The sequence below is a fragment of the Periplaneta americana genome, unplaced genomic scaffold (assembly GCF_040183065.1).
Source record: "Periplaneta americana isolate PAMFEO1 unplaced genomic scaffold, P.americana_PAMFEO1_priV1 scaffold_21, whole genome shotgun sequence".
NCBI classification, from domain to species: domain Eukaryota; kingdom Metazoa; phylum Arthropoda; class Insecta; order Blattodea; family Blattidae; genus Periplaneta; species Periplaneta americana.
Window position 1 is genome coordinate 299,707 of NW_027185502.1, and position 14,447 is coordinate 314,153.

The 14,447-nt window shown below is 34.3% G+C and overlaps 1 long non-coding RNA gene across 2 annotated transcripts; it reads left to right on the forward strand.

Moving 5' to 3' along the window:
• Nucleotides 1–543: 543 nt before the first annotated feature.
• On the forward strand, nt 544–13,563 carry LOC138693772 (uncharacterized). 2 transcript variants are annotated; one of them, XR_011330433.1, is made up of 3 exons: nt 544–1,905; nt 8,233–8,328; nt 13,319–13,563. It is a non-coding gene; the product is annotated as an uncharacterized lncRNA (long non-coding RNA). The 2 variants fall into 2 exon arrangements; XR_011330432.1 differs by lacking the exon at nt 544–1,905 and adding an exon at nt 7,190–7,358.
• Nucleotides 13,564–14,447: the final 884 nt, after the last annotated feature.

The following is a 14,447-nucleotide window of genomic DNA, read 5'->3' on the forward strand; positions in this document are numbered from 1 at the left end:
GATTTAAAATATTATTTTGTTCTTCTATGTTAGGGTGGTTGCTATGACAATGACACGCACTTCCACATTCTTCAAGAAACGGGTGTTGCTGTGACGAACACGTATTTGGTCTTCAGCCCAGCCAATGCGCTTTCTATAATGGGTGACACGTAGATTTACGACTACTTGTCTGTCCAGCAACATGGCCCGTCCTAAAGAAAATTCTTTCCTAAAATTTCTGCTTCGTCAATTCTTCTTCCTATATAGGTCCTATTATGTTTTATGATTTTAATTTTTGTGCTGATATCTTCATTCCTTTCATTTTTTATTCTTCTGGCCACAATTTTACTGTTGCTCATAGGAAAATTCCATTAAAAATTAATACTATGAAAGCAATGGAAAGAAAGTTTGATATTCTGAACACAGCCTTTTTAGTGGAAGTTGAGAATGGATTTTTGCCTTTCCTCAGTCTGTTTTTTGTCGTGTTTTGTGTCGGTATGCCTATGTCGAGTTATTCAGTTATGATAGGCCTAATTTTTAAAATATAATTTATTTTACTTATCACTTTAATAGGTGAAGATATTAAGTGCATTTCAGTTTTTAATTAATTTCTAATAAGTGTGTTAGGACCTACCCTATAAGTTTTTGTATTGTTATGTTGCAATGTGAAAATGAATCCCTTCAGTGACACAGTGTGTACATTAATTCAAACCTCGTTTAATCGTGTGAGCAGTATAGGAGATATCTATTGTTTCTAGACAGAACTCAACCAATTTTAGACATAAACTGTAAAAAAGGTAAACTCACAAGCTGGTAAATCATACGAACTTAATTTTAAAACTTCATGGTACTGCAAGCATCAGTGAGTGGTTGTGTGGGAGCCACTACATTGAAATACTATTTTGTTAGTCATGCCTACTACTTGGAGTTAAAAAAAAATGTGTGGAATGAAATTGGATTCAGTGATTTTCTAAAATAATGTTAGTCGTGCTCTACAAAAACATGAAAATTCGGCGGAACATTTAAACTGCGTGCTGCAGTTAAAAAAATTACAGAAAAATATGAACACTATTGGGAATAACCTGAAAGAAAATGCTAGGCTATTTTTAGTGCAATATATTGAAAATGTTAGTTTAAACAGACATGTTATGCGGTCAGTCATCGACACTGCTTTGTATTTAAGCAAGCAGGAATTATCATTTCGGGGCCATGACGAAAGCACTTCTTCGCTTAATGTGGAAATTTCAGATGGCCTACTGCACTATGCTAGAATTTTGAACGTAGCAAAAAGTAGAAGTGAATTCTCAGGGAGAAAGTACAGACTGCGGCTACAGTGGAAAAAGTGATGTAGAACATGATCGTCATTACAAGATATTGTTCTTTGAGATCATTGACAACATCACCATGCAGATCGATAAAAGATTTGGGGATTTAGAAAAACTTCGTTTCGTCAGCCTTGCTGATACTTCCAAATTTGACAATTATTACCTATAGTAGAAATTTCCCACATGATCCGCTTTTTTCACTATAAGCTAGCTATTTCAACATATTAAAAAAGGCGCAGGTTCCAAAAACTGAACTTGAGTTTTATACCGGAACAGTGAATATAGGAATAAACCAATTAAGAAAGTGCTAGACTTCTTCGTGACACAAAGATGTATTTGGAGAAGTGTATAAGTTATATTCCCTCATTTCAATACTACCGTCTTACTAGCGTACCGGTTGAGAGGAGCTTCTCGTGTTTAAAACGAATAAAAACAAAACAAAGAAACTCAATGACACAGTAGAGACTGTCAGCGTTAGGGAATATTTCGCTCCAAAAAGATATGTTGGACAAGATGATGGAATCACAGCCCTTCCATGAGAACGTTATTGGCAGATTCGCAGCCCTGAAGGAATGGAGAATCAACTTAGTGTACAAGATAGGTAAGCAATAAGCATATGAAGAGTCCACTGCAAGAATGATGGATGTTACTTTCTTGTCGAAAATGAACCAAGACTGTCAATGTATAGCTTAAGACATACAGAATATACATAGAGAGTTATATGACATTAACATTGATAGTCATTGTCCAGTAATGATCGGAAAATCACAGTTAAGCTTTGAGCGCTAAGCATTTCAAACTTTCAATTGTTTCTCCTGAAGAATGTATTCCAAATGACATCCATCATTCTTGCAGTGGACTCTCCGTATCTTAATTTATATGTACCAGTAAGTGCATTGATAACTTGCAGAAATAAATGCAATGAAATCACTTTCACGATTGAATATCATGGGAATTTATGGGAGGGAATTACTTTAGTTACATAGAGTTCCGATTATCAATACAACTAGCCTACATGGGCTTTGAAAACTTTGCAACAATTTTGTGCTTCACCTACTTTTTCAGGTATGAGCCGCTACTGCTGTATACACCCCATAATAATAATTAGGCTTTGTAATTCAGCTACCTATAAACTGGAATGAGGTTGTCTGATACAAAGTATATGTGACGTCACAGAGCAGGTACAGGAGTTAAGTTTTGCAGCTTAACAAGTATTTGTACGGTATATCGCGAACTTGAAGCCACGGTTCCATTGGTTCACTTCGCACTGTGTGATATCTTATTCAACCGAAATGAGAAGCCAGGTTTTATGATACTTGGTTTATTTTCAATCCTGTATAGCCGGTTCTGAAATGTACAATTCCCTTAGACTGAACTACGTGTCAGCTAGGTAATCAGTCAGGGTTTGAACCCAAGACTTGAGACGTGAAGCCTGCTGGTCAGTTATTACAACTTCGACGACAGCTAAACGAAAGAGGGTGAGTGGCTGAAAACCCTCAGTTTTATTCAATTCTTCCAGGCTTGGGTCATGTGTCAATTCTGGTGTCAAACTTACATGGTCTGACAGAATGACGTTGCATATTGACAGTCATGGCCCTGTGATGGGGTGTCATCCTATACTGTATGAGTCCAGCTAGGGTGAACTGTGACTCGTACCCTTGTGAGGCGATAAGACGCACGACTTAAAGTCATGAGTTATTTTCTTAGCGATAAATCCCAGACTATATGTCTGGCCAGAATGATTCTTATTCGTGTATTATAATGATATTAATATTAAATTATTAGAACCCTAAGTTTTGGGCCTCTGGGGCTCGTAGCTTGACCACCGGGGTCGGGATACATAACTCAGGTACGTTGGTATACAAAATAGTTACGCATTCTCTCCTCTCTTCCTCTAGAACAGCGGTGACCAAAGTGGGTGTCGTGATTACATCTTGTAATCATAGACATTCAAACGGGTACGAGGAGTTTACTGTACATTGCTGTGTGTTTCATTCATGTACTGAAGGCAAGCAGTAGCAGTATCATGTCGCTCTACAAACTCTATCTCTACAAGCAGTAAGAGGTTGTATCGTAAAGAATGAAGAACTTTTTTCTTGTTCTTTCGGACAAAATGTAATATTATGTTTACTTTGCTCAACGGTTCAATTAGGAGTATATAGAAACATTAATTGCCACGCTTAATAATGTATTATTATTATTATTATTATTATTATTATTATTATTATTATTATTATTATTATTATTATTATTATTATTAGTATTATTACTGACCACTAAGTATGTGTTTCTATAATTCTTATGTACGTGCATGAATATTGATATTTTTAGATCTTCTCCCTAGAAGGGTAAAAATATTAGGTTTTATCTCAATTTTAATCTTCTTAATCTTTAGATGAGGGCAACAGTTACAACTCTAAAAATTTCCCACTAGGACATAAATGCACATATAACAGTTTTAAAGTTATGCTATTTAGTCTTTTTTTTCAATTGGAAAGTGTTATATTTTACGTTGTAACAGTTTTCCATTCTCAACTGTTGCTAAAAGCAATGTTCCATTTTGACTTGTGACACTTTCGTACTGAAAATATCCATGCTTCGAGTTTAAATTTTGCACACCTTGCAGTACTTACAATAATGGTAGCATAATGCTGCCTGCATTGTTTAAAAACAATGTTGTTATTAATTTTGTCTTCACCAACGAAGTAGTATTGAAATATTAATCATCGTGCATGTTCTTACAGATCAGTATTTAATTCACTTTAATCCTTCATATTTTATATCCTTAAGAAAAATCAATGTTGTGTATATACTGCATATAAGAATGGTACAGAAACAGAGAAATTAAACCTGCAAGAAAGTTATAATCTTAATATATAAAATTGAATGTGGGTATGTATGTATGTATGTATGTATGTATGTATGTATGTATGTATGTATGTATGTATGTATGTGTGTGTATGTTCTCTATACAAATCTACACGCTTTGACCGATATGTGCCAAAGTTTGCACATTTAACCTTCATAACCAGGAGAAGAACATGGGCTACATTAAAATTGTGTAAATGGAAGTTAAATTAATTAAATATATAAAAAATAAAAATAAATAGATCAAATATTCATGTATTATATTAAAATGCAAAATCTTCTACAGTCAATTGTTCTTTATTATTGTCTCTTGTATTCAACATAGATTTTCACGAGGCCTTGGAAATTTTAACACGAAATTAAATTACATTGTTGTTACACATCACGAAGGCTAAAACTAAATAATTCATGCAATAAGTATCTTTACGCAGTCCAGGACCGTATTATGAAATTCCTCAATGCAGTTTTGTAGATAGTGAGCAGACTGTTTTATCCAATTGAATTCTAGAATTCTTTCAAACTACAAGGATTGCTACCACATAATTTACTTAATATTGACTAGCCATAGTAGACCTACTATTGCGAAATATTGATTCACCAAAATTATGCACTAACAAAAATTTGTGTCAAAAACTCATGCGAAACGTAATATGAGTGGCAATATTAACTGGAAAAACGAAAGAAGATGATGTTTTTATCCCACGTATTGCTATTATAGCCATTCGATTTTAAGCAATTATTATAAGTTATAGTAATATTTGTGATAATATTACAATATTATAATATTGCAATAATAATATAGAGCCTATTTTACTGTAACTGTTAATCCGTCTCTTATTAATAAGTTATGGTCACTAATGACTTGGCCGTTAATAGAAAAATATGATTTTCTGTTGTGGTAGTGTTCTACATTGCCTTCTCCAGGAGAGTGAATTCTGATGAGTATAGTCTCCGTTACTGCAAAACACCCTGAAATCCATGTATTTGATAGAATCCATCCGTTACAGATTGTAGTTTGGCCTTGAAGGAAATTAAATATATTGTGGGCAGAAAGGCTTAAAAATGCATAATGCCGTGGTACGATAAATGTTATCATCAATCACAATGTTAAATATCTTAAATACCCCTGTAGCATAAGGTCTTAAAGTTGTTAAAACTCTATTCATAGGTGAGATGGAATTATTTCGATTAGTCAGTTTCTTTGGATATTAGTGGCACTTTCTTTAATATTCGTCACTAGGGAGGAGAAAACATAAATAAATATGGTTCGTTTTGGTTTTATATAGTTCCCTTGCCGAGGTCTCCGATAAGTCTAACAAACAGTTTATTTAGATATAGACCAAAATTTAAAACCAGGGCAACGCCGGGTAATTTAAGTTAGTAGAGATATAAAGGAAAGAAACATCAAGGGCTACAAAGACTAAAGATATTGAATCAGCAAAACAGGCTCCAAGCAAAGTTTTGTGCTACTCTGATCTTCAGGTAGTAGGCTACTTATTTCATCTTGTGGTGAGTGTTCATCTTTATACTATAAAAGAAAACTGTCCTGTTACAATCTCACAATATATGAATATGACCGGCTCTGTGGTGTAGGGGTCAGCATGCTGGTCTCTTACGCAGAGGGCCCGGGTTCGATTCCTGGTCGGGTTGAATTTCGTGGTTGAGGTTTTTCAGGGTTTTCCCTCAAACGTAAGCCAAATGCCAGGAAATTCGGGCCACAATGTCTTTGAAAATCACCGGCCTCATTCATCATCTAAATCGTATTCATAACAAATCAGTAATACATATACAGTCGCCATCTAGTTCACAACAATAGAACTAGTCTCAACAATAATACACAGGCCTTCGGATTTCACCCAGAAGATTAACCCGCGATGTCACCAAAGATGTTAAAGCAAGTATAAATAACAGCGGGGGGGGATTTATATATATATATATATATATATATATATATATATATATATATATATATATATGAATGACATCACAAACAGCCAGGGCCATTGTTATTTTTGATATAAGGGCTTGGCCAAAAGAGGTTCAAATCAGATTGACACATGTCTCTATAAATTTCTTACTTCTTTGCCCAACACAGTAAAAAACCAGGTAATTTTATTTTTAGACAATTGTGGTGGACAAAACAAGAACAAATCCATTGCCTCATTGCTTTTGTACTGCGTAACTAACCTGAGTCATATAATGTCATAACTAGAGAAAGGAATTTCATGCACTTGCATATTTGTTCTCTATTGTTGTGTGAATATGCTGAAAGATTATCTACATGAATCACAAATTTCCGAATACAATGATATTACTTTTATTGTGCATAACAGTGCATATTTTGCCTTTATTTATAAAACATCATATTTTAATATTTATGCAGGGAAACTGCATATTATGTATGTTTATTAGTCTTTCCCTCCTTTTTAAAAGTGTGTAACCTCGTAAACACGACTAATTTATGTTTATGAATTTTGAATGTAACGATGACGCCCTCATAGAGAGCCTCTCAAGTTAGCAATTGGTATTCCTTTACTGCAGTCTTTAGCAGATTTCGATAGAACAATGTCCAGTTTAACATCAGTTCTAGGAAATGTAGGAGATAAAGTGAACGAGAAAACAGCAAATATTCTTTCCAAAAACCCTGGTTATTATCAACTTAAAGAAATTCAAGATATTCTTGAAGGAAAAACACTCCAAAAACCAAGAAAATTTTCTATAGAACAGCTCCCAGCTTTTGTGCAAGCCCCTCTTACTTCTTGTGACGTAGAACGAAGTTTTTCACGCTACAAAGCTATGCTGAGAGACAACAGGCGAAGAATGACAACAGAAAACATACGTCACTGCTTAGTTGTGAACTGTAACAGCATAAATGGAGCATACAGCAATGAGGCAACCACTTCAAAATCCATAGACTAAATGTAAGTTACCTATACCAGTACCTTATTATTCTGTTAAAATAATCTCAGACTGATAATGCATATTTTGTAGCATATTTATCTATTTTTACGGCATAAATGCATACATATTCTTCTTGTTTTCAGGGCATGAACTTCCTTTCCGTGGTCATAGCACAGAAATTTTTAATCAGGGCATACCCAGAATGAGATTGACTCTGTGCATTCTACTATTGAACGTGGGGGTGGGAAGAGTTCTTAAAGGAGGACCTATTATACTGCCAACGCAGTAGGTACCAGTACTGAAATTGGTCAAGAGAAAAGTCAATATGTACAAAGTCAATGAACTAGATATACCGGTACCAGACATCTTAGAAAATAGAGCTACATTTGACTAACAAATAAACACATGCTTTTTCTCATTACAAGATACAATTTATTTATTATTATTGTTGTTGTAGTCATCCTGGTTGGTGTAATTTATTTCTTTTTATTGTTGTAATAATCCTGATACCAACCAGTCTCATTTTGTTTCTAAATCTATATTTGGCATATTTTTCCATTGTATTATCTGAACTTATTACATAGTCATATAAGGAAAAACCTGTTGCAAATAATAAAATATTATGTAATACAGTTATATCTGAGAAGAACACATTAAATAACCAGAGGACATAATACATCTACATATGGCGAACACGTAACTAACGCCAACCACACATACAATAACATAAATACAGACATGGAAATCCTACACATACAACCCAAAAACCAAAACCTCAACACACTAGAACAATATGAATTATACAGACACACTAAAACACACCCTAATCAAATTCTCAACACACAGATCAATTTCAGAACACACACACTATTTAACACAACTCTTCATCACATGAACGCACCCACACAACAGGCAGCGAAGTTGAGATAACGCTGAGATCTACTAGGCTCTGAGGATGGTGTCAAGTAACACCGAAACAGCTGTAAGCCACACATGCTTACATAATTAACACGAGTAAAATCGCCATTTAATCAGTTATCAATAATATCTATTAAAAAGATATTGTAGACCTAGATGTGAAATACTTTTTGTGGAATGACCAATGAGTATTATAATTATTCTTATTAAATTTATAATATCAAATTCTGTATATTTTCAGAAACCTAATCTTGAACATCATACTTCATGTACCGGGACTTCTCATGAAATACCAGATAACAGTGACCGGATATTGACTTCTGATGAATATACTCAGGTATGACCAACATTTTACAATGTGACTCAATTAAAGTTCTTAAAATGTTGGCTAATGTTGTATTAAGTTGTGTAATAAGAATATTAAAATTACCAACGTAATTCCAAATATGAAATAAAAATGTCATGAAAATGATGTTCTTTGCCATTATACGGAAAGATATGTTAAATATTTGTCCATTGTAAAATTCTTGCAAATCCAGTTTTCTTCCATTGCAGTATTTTCTCTCTTTGCTGTAATCCTTCCCCGAGATGAATGATAAGAAAGATGATGGTTTGTTTTCAGCCTGCCCAAAAATATATATAGACTGGTAAAATTTCTCTCATTTCAATTCCTTAGGATTTGTAAGAGGCTTCTCAAACTACACGCACGCACGCACGCACACACACACACACACGTGTTCTGCCCAAAGGCAGGCCTTTCACTGCAAACCCAGCATTCTCAAATCTTTCCTATTCTCTGCCTTCTACTTAGTCTCTGCACATGATCCTTATACAGTGACACCTCATATATTATTAAACTGACCTTTGAAATGACCTTAAAATTCAAAATATATCAATCAAAGTAAATTCATTATTAATATTTGAGGAGAAAAATTCGCTCCAGTGTTGGGGATCGAACTCGGGTCCTTGGTTCTACGTACCAAGTTCTCTGACCACTCAGCTATGCTGAATTCAATCCACAGCACAGGATCGAATTCTCCTCCTTCAGTGTTTCCCTTTATGGCCTGACTCCAAGTTAGGCATATACGTTGACGTGCTCTGACCACTGAGCTACGCCGAATTCAATCCACAGCACCGGATCGAATTCTCTTCCCTCAATGTTTCCCTTTATGGCCTGACTCCAAGTTAGGCATATACGTTGAAGTATAGACCCAATGTCAACTGCCATTATACTAGGAGTGCTGAGTGACTTATATCGTCATTGTTTCTGCAATAGCTCCTATGTGCAAAATACACAATTTTTCAGTAGGGGGAAAAACACATTTATTCATCATCGTAGATAGGGGATTGTGAATTCTTACATTTTCGAAAGGAAGAAATATAATTACATATAGGAGATTTTATTACTTGCTGTATCACTAGAAAAAAACCTGAAAATCGATAAATATGTCACATAGGAGTTATTGCAGGAACAAAGACGACATGTAGCTACACACAGGATTGCCAGATGATGAGTGATATTACGGTAACATGGTACTGAAGTTATCCTTTTCTACCAAAGATTATAATAAATTCTTACGCTACGAAATATGCAGTTTGTATCAAAACTTTATTTTTCACTAAGTAAACTCAGCCTTAAACCAACAATTCTCTTTAAACCTCAAAACCTTTGATTAAACCAGTTTCATAATGTTGAAAAATTAGACAAGCTAAATGTACAAAATTGTGTTTGTTTTTGAGCAACATTAAACTGACACTGAGAATTTATTTTAACAATAACAATAAAATTAAAATTCAGTCATTCAACATTATTCATCTCATATTTATATGTAATCAGCTCATGATCTTTGTTATTCTATCAGAATAAATCACAATCTTAACTAATCATTACAGCACGCAGACTGACGATGTGGATTCGTTTCAGCCTAGCAAAATCTTTAAGTGCCACGGCCAATCTTCAAAGGGAAAGGAAAACATCTTTTAGAATTTAAATAATTTCACCAAAATCCCACAATATACACAAAAGAAAAACTCGGTGGGCTATAATTTAATTAGTTTTAGAGAAAAACCCAAGTACAGTGGCCAGTTTACCTTCACACCATAGGTTGAGATATAAGGTTCCCAAACACTGACACCAAGCCTTTCCGGTCTGAGCTGATGGCTCTAGTCAACTACAGACTGACTCAGTCTGCACCATCGAACTGGTGGCCAAAGGGCCATCGACGCATGCGCATAGAAAGAAGAAAACATATAAGAATTTACCACATCGAAAATCCTTTTCTGAATGCACATGCTCTAAAATTATAAATAAACAGCACTCATACATGTCATTACATCCTGCCGGATTACAAAGACAAATCATTCATACACATACCATTACAATATCAATATTTACAAAGCAGGGATGCTTGGATTGTTTTTTTTTTTAAATGGCAGGTCTGCAGTTCTTAGCTAATCATGTACAACAGATGGCGAGGGATAAAGATTTTTGTTTGTCATATAATTCAACGTTTTAGTAGTTACATGAAATTCTGTCCCAACCTTGTATTCATTGAAAGTAAATATGTTGGTTGCTACATTAACCATTGTACTGTATCGTTTGCTACCCATTGCTTGTACTCCCACTCCCCTTTGCGCTGCATATGTCTCGACATTGTGAATTTTCTCTCTTCATTCAATTGCACTTCGGAATTTTTTCAATTTAACTTGTCGACTATTGATTGTTTCTCAATTGGAATTGTAGCCTGGTTCGTTACGAATCATTTACACAATTGAGGAGCATTTTTGCTAAACTCGATAGATGCAAAATTTTGCAAAAATGAGTTATATATCACAATCATATGATGTTTAGCTTCTGTATCACCCATGCAGTCAGATTTTGCACAACTCGGTTCATACCGTCCGTAGAGGATGATTAGAAATATCTCCTTCCCACAACATAAACTGTGTATACAATAAAACTCGTTTTCTGAGAAAAGTAGTTTGTGCATTGATCGAGTTTAGCAAAAATGCTTCTCAATTGTGAATGTTCTATCGCTTTGCATTCTCGAGTTACACTGCCAAGGCTACTATGGGACCTGCCAATACGTGCCTAAACTTCCCCTTTACCGCAGTGAAGATAGATAATGTCACTCACTCCAACTCAATGATATGTTGGATACATTTATCCTTCTGTCGGTCTCCATTTACTTTATTGGAATGTGTCGTGTAGTTTAGAAATTATATGCACGACAAAACTGGCCTGAAAATGTATCGACCAAATTTCTATATTACCTAGTGTTGAACAGAACTCATACACGTTAAAAGAAATAAGAATTGCTTTACTATAAATTTTCTGGCTTAAACATATAGGAGATCTGAAAGTAGGCTCTATTAATATCCTTCCAACCTGTTACTGACCAGAAGAAACACAGGGAACAGATATTCATTTCAATATCATTAAATGATACAGTGAGTCTACTAGAGCTTAATATTCACAGAGTGAACCGTAAGTACTATCAATAATTTCAGGGAGTTGTTTGAGGTATTTCAAACAAAGCAGTTTAATACAATTTTGCTCGTTTTTGCTTCCTTTTGGAGATAAAAATTGTTTTATATGAAACATTTCATAGCATGTTTTGGGAAAGGCACTGATTTAATTCCCAATATGCTCAGTCAATTTAAGAGGGCAATGAATTATAATAATGAATGATTGAAAGAATTTTAGTTTTGTTCTTTAAATGTGCAGAAATTGAATCTGGATAAATGTAAGATTGTTGTTGTTGTATTCTAATGCCAGGCGTTTGACAATAAAGTCATTTGACCTCTTGCACTCCAATATTTTACAAAGACATTGTCATGACCAGCCACTGAAGCACAGATTTTGAGGTGTTCCGAATCCATTTCTTGGCTTGAGTTGCACAATGGGCAGTTAGTGGACTGATATATTCCAATTCTATGTAGGTGTTTGGCCAAACAAACATGGCCTGTTGCCAATCTAAATGCAGGTACAGACGATTTTCGTGGTAAATCGGGAATTAACTGTGGATTATGATGCACAAAGTTCCATTTTTTTCCCTTGAGATTGTGTTATCAAATTTTGTTTGTTGAAGTCTAAGTATGTAGATGTAATAAATCTTTTCACAAAGTAATATTTAGATTTAGAAACAGGTCTGTAAATAGCAGTGCTGCCCTTCTTTGCTAAAGCATCCGCATTCTCGTTTTCCACGATTCCACAATGGGATGGTATCCATTGGAATACAATTCTTTTATTGAGTGATATTAATTGAAAGAGCATTTCACTTATTTCTGCTGTATGAGATGAAGGTGTGTGTTTAGAGATTATTGATAGAATAGCTGCTTTGGAGTCTGACAATATAACTACATTCTTAAATTTATTGATGTGGCATAGAAGATTCCTGAGACCTTCACTTATTGCAATGATTTCTCCACCAAAACTTGTTGTTCCATACCCAAGAGAACTATAAAATGAGAAGAGACAGCACGTAACACCTGCACCGGCACCTTGTTCTCTGGAGATCAAGGATCCGTCGGTGTATAAATGAAGCCAATTTTGTGGAGGGTACCTAATATTAATTGTCTCTAAAGACAATTCTTTCATTATTTCAGTGTTCACTTCTGATTTCAGTATTTCTTCTGTTAAATTTAGATTATATTCTATATTTAATAGAGTTAAAGAGTTTGGTTTAATTTGTAAGTTTTCTTTTAAATTCGGGATATTGATTTTCTGTTTTAATTCTTGAACAATGGATATGAAACTTTCTTGAGTTTTCAATCTACAGAGAGGACTGTATGAATGCCAATTGTTTCCTGGTAATCTGATAAGTTTTTCATATTGAATCAGTGTTTTTTCTTCTATTGTCATTTTGATGCTGTTAATATTAGTGAGGAATCTTATAGAATCTATTGGAGTTGTTTTGATTTCACCATTAATGAGCCTGAGAGCCTGGTTTTGAACATATTCTACTTCGTTTATGGAAGTTGAAGTAATTAAAATTTCTCCGCAGTATGTCAGCACTGGCTGTATAAACATTTTGTATGTGGTGTTGAAAGTATTCCTAGAGCATCCCCACTTCTATCCTGCTAGATTGTAAAATTCTTTTGCAGAACGAGAACGAGAAATTAATGACATTACTTACGGTTCACTCTGTATAAGGAGAAATACAGAAAATTGATTTAAAAAAGCAATGGAATATATGAGGCATTGCGTATAGTAGGGTGAACTCAACAAAGAATCACGATTTCAAGTTTGCTCCTAATACAAAGTATCCACAATGCCTCATACTCTTTCCAGCATAATTATTACTATTTTCTTTTCTTCTTCATAGCTGCCGAGTGGTGCATTGCAGTTATCTGATTCAAAGGAGGATCTCCTACAAGAGATTCTGCACAACAGTCTTGCTAAGGAAAACAAGGAGATTCTAAGACTGAGAAAAGTACTGGTATGGAAAGTAAGTAATACTTTAGTATACATAAGTTACATAAATCAAAATGTATGTTGCTGACAGACTTTTTATAATTGTTATAACACTGGATCTTCATATGACAAACATTTATTGAAATCAGGAGCGTATTTTGCAGGCTACCGGGGCTACCGGCGGTAGCCCAAGGAAATTACAAAAGAAAAAGTTTATAATATAACATAATGTAATAATTTTGTATTATTAGTTTTACCATAGTAATTAAAATTAAAGTAATTGTTAGATATATTTTGTGTAATAATAGGGTCAGCGGTAGCCCAAACCCTTTAACCAGTATACGCCTCTGATTGAAATCAATTTTTAAACACATACTTCTTTACTTTGTAGAGAAGATATATTCATATCAGCTTTGGGACTGTAAGCTTTCCATTAAGAACTTTATTTTATTCCACTTCCACAAGGAAATAAGTATGTGTTGTTATTATCTGCTTTATACCCACCTTCCTTTTAGTACATAATAATGAATTGACACACATATCAGTAGAGCCCGGATTTTATGTAATATGGAAATGAGAAATATGTACATAAATATGTGGCTAAAAATGGCAAAATATGTAATAAAAAAAAAAATATGTAATTTAAAAATTAAACTTTATTAGATGTATTTTTGCACACTAATGAAAAATTACAGGTGCACATGTGATCCAACGTCAATTAATTATTGTTTGGTGGCGCAATTAATAATTAAATATTTTTCCATATTTTCTGCTGTCATTGATTGTCTCGTCAGTGGCAACCCATAAGTAGGAATCATCAAGTTCAGCACTAATTGTTTCCATTGTGTCAGAGTAGCAGGAGTTCAAATAATTTTTATGGAGCGTTGATTCATGCGAAATATTGAAGTTGTAGTATTTGCGTAGGAAAGCTTGAAACTTTGGAACTCCAAGTTTATACCATGGTTTATTTGCAGCAACCATTGCCATGCACAAATTTTTATTAAATTCACTGGTACAAGACGAAGAATGTTTCAGCACCA